Source organism: Arachis stenosperma, chromosome 10, assembly GCF_014773155.1.
Source record: "Arachis stenosperma cultivar V10309 chromosome 10, arast.V10309.gnm1.PFL2, whole genome shotgun sequence".
NCBI lineage: Eukaryota > Viridiplantae > Streptophyta > Magnoliopsida > Fabales > Fabaceae > Arachis > Arachis stenosperma.
The window spans coordinates 50,582,154-50,589,213 of NC_080386.1; the positions used below are offsets into that span (position 1 = coordinate 50,582,154).

Below are 7,060 nucleotides of genomic sequence, written 5' to 3' on the forward strand. Positions count from 1 at the left end.
AATTCTAGCCTATTTATACACTTTCTTTAATTGATCTTCAAGCCTTGAGTTGGGCCTTTGCTCTTGGTGAAATTGGGTTGAAAGAGGCCTTGGTTAATTGCTCTTTGAAGTTTGGAGAGAAACCCAAGTGAACCATTTGAACCGGATTTGAGTTTTGCAAAGTTGGATTCAAAGTTTGAGTTGAAGTTAGGGGGCTAACTTTGAGGTCAACTTTTTATATCAGCAACCCCAATTTTCTGATGCCAATGTTGGTGCCAAAGTTAGGGGGCTAACTTCAGCGCCAACGTTGGCCCTTCCTTATGCATAAATGGTGCCAACGTTAGCCTCCAAGTTTGGGGGCTAACGTTGGCGCAAACTTTGGCTAACCCTGGAGAGAATTGACATGCCAACGTTAGCCTCCAAGTTTGGGGACTAACGTTGGCGCAAACTTTGGCCACCCTGGAGCATAATTTCTCATGCCAACGTTAGCCTCCAAGTTTGGGGGCTAACGTTGGCGCAAACTTTGAGTGCCCAGGGAAGAAATTTCAACTTCTCAAGTTAGCCTTCAAGTTAGGGGGCTAACTTTGAGGCTAACTTTTTACCAAAAGTTTGTGCCAAAGTTTGAGGGCTAACTTCAACTCCAACTTTATATTTCCTGGTTCAATTTCACTTGTTTCATTGTTCCCTCTTTGCTTCTAGCCACTCCTTCTTGCTTCAACCTTTTTCCAAGCTTTCTTCACCTATCATAAATCAACCAAATACATCAAAGCTATGCTCAAAATCATGAGATGTTCAATCTATCATAATATGCAACATTTATGGCTTCAAACCTCATGAAATTGCATTAATTCACATATGGTTGATTAAATCAAAGGAAGCATGAAAATCTACCCAATTGGCTTGCTTATGGCTCAAGAAAGTGCATAATTTAAATGAAAACAAAAGAAAAAGACTAGTGAAACTAGGCTAAGATGACTTGTCATCAGCAAGTCATTAAATTTTAAAATCAAATCTTTTTAAATTGTTTTCAAAATCATATCTTTTCAATCATATCTTTTTAAAAACCATAACTTTTCAATCATATCTTTTTAATCACATCTTTTTCAAAATAGTTTTCAAATCATATCTTTTTGATCTCTCATTTCAAAAATCTTTTTCAAAAATTTCTTGATCTCTTTCTCACTCTTGATTTTCGAAAATTAATTAATTTTTTTTAAAAAATGTTTTCAAAATATTTCACTTGATTTTCGAAAATTTCTTCCTCTCTTCCCACATCCTTCTATTTATGGAGTACCACTCCTTCTCAATGCACAATTCAAACTCTAACTAATTAAGTTTGAATTCCTCTACCTCTTCTTTCTATTTTTCTGTTCCTCTGACACTTCAAGGAATCTCTATACTGTGACATAGAGGATTCCATATTTTCTGGTTCTCTTCTCTTTCATATGAGCAGGAACAAAGACAAAGGCATTCTTGTTGAAGCTGACCCTGAACCTGAAAGGACCTTGAAGCGAAAGCTAAGAGAAGCTAAGGCACAACTCTCTGTAGAGGACCTGACCGAATTCTTCAAAGAAGAAGAACCCATGGCAGCCGAAAACAACAACAATGCCAACAATGCAAGGAAGGTGCTGGGTGACTTTACTGCACCTACTCCCGACTTCTATGGGAGAAGCATCTCTATCCCTGCCATTGGAGCAAACAACTTTGAGCTTAAGCCTCAATTAGTTTCTCTAATGCAACAGAATTGCAAGTTCCATGGACTTCCATTGGAAGATCCTCATCAGTTCTTAGCTGAATTCTTGCAAATCTATGACACTGTCAAGACTAATGGGTAGACCCTGAGGTCTACAGACTTATGCTATTCCCTTTTGCTGTAAGAGACAGAGCTAGGACATGGTTGGACTCTCAACCTAAAGAAAGCCTGGACTCATGGGAAAAGCTAGTCAATGCCTTATTGGCAAAGTTCTTTCCACCTCAAAAATTGAGTAAGCTTAGAGTGGAAGTCCAAACCTTCAGACAGAAGGATGGAGAATCCCTCTATGAAGCTTGGGAAAGATACAAACAATTAATCAGAAAGTGTCCTTCTGACATGCTTTCTGAATGGAGCATCATAGGTATTTTCTATGATGGTCTCTCTGAACTATCCAAGATGTCTTTGGATAGCTCTGCTGGAGGATCTCTTCATCTGAAGAAGACGCCTACAGAAGCTCAAGAGCTAATTGAAATGGTTGCAAATAACCAATTCATGTACACTTCTGAAAGGAATCCTGTGAACAATGGGACAAGTCAGAAGAAAGGCGTTCTTGAGATTGACACTCTGAATGCCATTCTGGCTCAGAATAAAAGATTGACTCAGCAAGTCAATTTGATTTCTCAAAGTCTGTCTGGAATGCAAAATGCACCAAGCAGTACTAAGGATGCTTCATCTGAAGAAGAAGCCTATGATCCTGAGAACCCTTCAATGGAAGAGGTGAATTACCTAGGAGAACCCTATGGAAACACCTATAATTCTTCATGGAGAAATCACCCAAATTTCTCATGGAAGAATCAAGAGAGACCTCAACAAGGTTTCAACAACAATAATGGTGGAAGAAACAGGTTTAGCAATGGCAAGCCTTTTCCATCATCTTCTCAGCAACAGACAGAGAATTCTAAGTAGAACCCCTCTGACTTAGCAACCATGGTCTCTGATCTAATCAAGACCACTCAAAGTTTCATGACTGAAACAAGGTCCTCCATTAGGAATTTGGAGGCACAAGTGGGACAACTGAGCAAGAAAGTTACTGAACTCCCTCCAAGTACTCTTCCAAGCAATACAGAAGAAAATCCAAAAGGAGAGTGCAAGGCCATCAACATGGCCGAATTTGGAGAGGAAGGAGAGGAAGTGAACGCCACTGAGGAAGACCTCAATGGGCGTGCACTGACCTCCACTGAGTTCCCAAATGAGGAACCATGGGAATCTGAGGCTCAAAATGAGACCATAGAGATTCCATTGGAATTACTTCTGCCATTCATGAGCTCTGATGAGTATTCTTCCTCTGAAGAGGATGAGTATGTCACTGAAGAGCAAGTTGCTAAATACCTTGGAGCAATCATGAAGCTAAATGACAAGTTATTTGGAAATGAGACTTGGGAGGATGAACCACCTTTGCTCACCAAAGAACTGGATGACTTGTCTAGGCAGAAATTACCTCAAAAGAGACAAGATCATGGGAAGTTTTCAATACCTTGTACCATAGGCACCATGACCTTCAAGAAGGCTCTGTGTGACTTAGGGTCAAGTGTAAACCTCATGCCTCTCTCTGTAATGGAGAAGCTAGGGATCTTTGAGGTACAAGCTGCAAGAATCTCACTAGAGATGGCAGACAACTCAAGAAAACAAGCTCATGGACTTGTAGAGGATGTTTTGGTGAAGATTGAGGACCATTACATCCCTACTGATTTCATAGTCCTAGAGACTGGGAAGTGCATGGATGAATCCATCATCCTTGGCAGACCCTTCCTAGCCACAGCAAAGGCTGTGATTGATGTTGATGGAGGTGAACTGATCATTCAAGTGAATGAAGAATCCTTTGTGTTTAAGGCTCAAGGATATCCCTCTGTCACCATGGAGAAGAAGCATGAAGAGCTTCTCTCAAATCAGAGTCAAACAGAGCCCCCACAGTCAAACTCTAAGTTTGGTGTTGGGAGGTCACAACCAAACTCTAAGTTTGGTGTTGAACCCCCACATTCAAACTCTAAGTTTGGTGTTGGGAGGTTCCAACATTGCTCTGAGTATCTGTGAGGCTCCATGAGAGCCCTCTGTCAAGCTACTGACATTAAAGAAGCGCTTGTTGGGAGGCAACCCAATGTTATATTTTATCTATTTCTCTTTGTTATTTTTTGTTATTTTGTAGGTTGATGATCATAAGAAGACACAAAATCAATTGAAAAAGCAAAAACAGAATGGAAAACAGGAAGAAAAACAGCACACCCTGGAGAAAGAACCCACTGGCGTTTAAACGCCAGTGAGGCTAGCAGTTGGGCGTTTAACGCCCAGTCTGGCACCATTCTGGGCGTTTAACGCCAGAAAGGGGCACCAGACTGGCGTTAAACGCCAGAAAAGGGCACCAGACTGGCGTTAAACGCCAGAAAAGGGCAAGAACCTGGCGTTAAACGCCAGGAATGGGCATCAGCCCGGCGTTTAACGCCAGAAATGGCTCAAAACGTGATTTTGAATGCCATTTGGTGCAGGGATGACTTTTCCTTGACACCACAGGATCTGTGGACCCCACAGGATCCCTACCAACCCCACCACTCTCTCTCTCTCTTCTTCACCCATTCATCAATCACCTCAACTCCTCTTCCCCAAAAACCATTCACCTATCAAATCCCATCTTTCTCCTCACCACTCACATCCATCCTTCATAAAACCCCACCTACCTCACCATTCAAATTCAAACCACTTTCCCTCCCAAACCCACCCATACATGACCGAACCATGTGCCCCCTCTCCTATATTAACCCTTCTTCACCCCTTCATTTTCACACAACCTAAACACCACTTCTCCCCCTCTTTGGCCGAACACAAAGCCACTCCCTTCTTCCTCATTTCTTCTTCTTCTACTCTCTTCTTTCTTCTTTTGCTCGAGGACGAGCAAACCTTTTAAGTTTGGTGTGGTAAAAGCATTGCTTTTTGTTTTTCCATAACCATTTATGGCATCCAAGGCCGGAGAAACCTCTAGAAAGAGGAAAGGGAAGGCAAAAGCTTCCACCTCCGAGTCATGGGAGATGGATAGATTCATCTCAAGGGTGCATCAAGACCACTTCTATGAAGTTGTGGCCTTGAAGAAGGTGATCCCCGAGGTCCCTTTTTCACTCAAAAAGGGTGAATATCCGGAGATCCGACATGAGATCCGAAGAAGAGGTTGGGAAGTCCTTACCAACCCCATTCAACAAGTCGGAATCTTGATGGTTCAAGAGTTCAATGCCAACGCATGGATCACCAAGAACCATGATCAAAGTGTGAACCCGGATCCAAAGAATTATCTTACTATGGTTCGGGGGAAATACTTGGATTTCAGTCCGGAAAGTGTAAGGTTGGCGTTCAATTTGCCCATGATGCAAGGGGATGAACATCCTTACACTAGAAGGGTCAACTTTGATCAAAGGTTGGACCAAGTCCTCACAGTTATATGTGAAGAGGGCGCACAATGGAAGAGAGATTCAAGAGGGAAGCCGGTTCAATTGAAAAGGCATGACCTCAAACCCGTGGCTAGAGGATGGTTGGAGTTTATCCAACGCTCAATCATTCCCACTAGCAACCGGTCCGAAGTTACTCTAGACCGGGCCATCATGATTCATAGCATCATGATTGGAGAAGAAGTGGAAGTTCATGAGGTCATAGCCCAAGAACTCTACAAGGTGGCGGACAAGTCCTCTACCTTAGCAAGGTTAGCCTTTCCTCACCATATTTGTCACCTCTGTTATACAGTTGGAGTTGACATAGAGGGAGACATCCCTATTGATGAGGACAAGCCCATCACCAAGAAAAGGATGGAGCAAACAAGAGACCCCTCTCATCATGAGATCCCTGAGACACCTCAAGGGATGCACTTTCCTCCACAAGACTATTGGGAGCAAATTAACACCTCCCTAGGACAATTGAGTTCCAACATGGGACAACTAAGGGTGGAGCACCAAGAACACTCCATTCTCCTCCATGAAATTAGAGAAGATCAAAGAATCATGAGAGAGGAGCAACAAAGACAAGGAAGAGACATTGAGGAGCTCAAGCACTCCATAAGACCTTCAAGAGGAAGAACAAGCCGCCATCACTAAGGTGGACCCGTTCTTTAATCTCCTTGTTCTTTATTTTCTTGTTTTTCGAATTTTAGTGCTTATGTTTATCTATGTTTGTATCTTATGATCATTAGTGTCTATGCCTTAAAGTTATGAGTGTCCTATGAATCCATCACCTTTCTTAAACAAATGTTCTTAATTGAAAAGGAAAAGAATTGCATGAATTTTGAATTTTATAGCAGTTTAATTATTTTGATGTGGTGGCAACACCTTTGTTTTCTGAATGTATGCTTAAACAGTGCATATGTCTTTTGAATTTGTGGTTCATGAATGTTGGCTTTTGAAAGAATGATGAAAAAGGAGACATGTTACTGAGGATCTGAAAAATCATAAAAATGATTCTTGAAGCAAGAAAAAGCAGTGAATACAAAAAAAAAGGAGAAAAGAAAACGAAAAAAAAAAGAAAGAAAGAAAACGAAAAAGAAAGAAAAAGAAAGAAATAAAGTTGTGATCCAAGGCAATAAGAGTGTGCTTAAGAACCCTGGACACCTCTAATTGGGGACTCTAGCAAAGCTGAGTCACAATCTAAAAAGGTTCACCCAATTATGTGTCTGTGGCATGTATGTATCCTGTGGTAATACTGGAAGACAGAGTGCTTTGGGCCACAGCCAAGACTCAATAAGTAGCTGTGTTCAAGAATCATCATACTTAACTAGGAGAATCAATAGCACTATCTAGATTCTGAGTTCCTAAAGAAGCCAATCATTCTGAATTTCAAAGGATAGAGTGAGATGCCAAAACTATTCAGAGGCAAAAAGCTAGAAGCCCCGCTCATCTAATTAATACTGATCTTCATAGATGTTTTTGGAGTTCATTGCATATTCTCTTCTTTTTATCCTATTTTGATCTTCAGTTGCTTGGGGACAAGCAACAATTTAAGTTTGGTGTTGTGATGAGCGGATAATTTGTACGCTTTTTGGCATTGTTTTTAGTATGTTTTTAGTATATTTTAGTTAGTTTTTAGTATATTTTTATTAGTTTGTGTGTTTTTCTGTGATTTCAGGTATTTTCTGGCTGAAATTGAGGGATCTGAGCAAAAATCTGATTCAGAGACTGAAAAGGACTGCAGATGCTGTTGGATTCTGACCTCCCTGCACTCGAAGTGGATTTTCTGGAGCTACAGAAACCCAATTGGCGCGCTCTTAACGGCGTTGGAGAGTAGACATCCTGGGCTTTCCAGAAATATATGATAGTTCATACTTTGCCCAAGATTTGATGGCCCAAACCGGCGTTCAAAGTC

At 41.3% G+C, this 7,060-nt stretch overlaps 1 non-coding gene across 1 annotated transcript; it reads right to left on the reverse strand.

Moving 5' to 3' along the window:
- Positions 1-1,966: 1,966 nt before the first annotated feature.
- LOC130958362 (small nucleolar RNA R71) lies at positions 1,967-2,074 on the reverse strand. The gene has a single exon (XR_009077488.1). It is a non-coding gene; the product is annotated as a small nucleolar RNA R71 (small nucleolar RNA).
- Between the last annotated feature and the right edge of the window lie 4,986 nt (positions 2,075-7,060).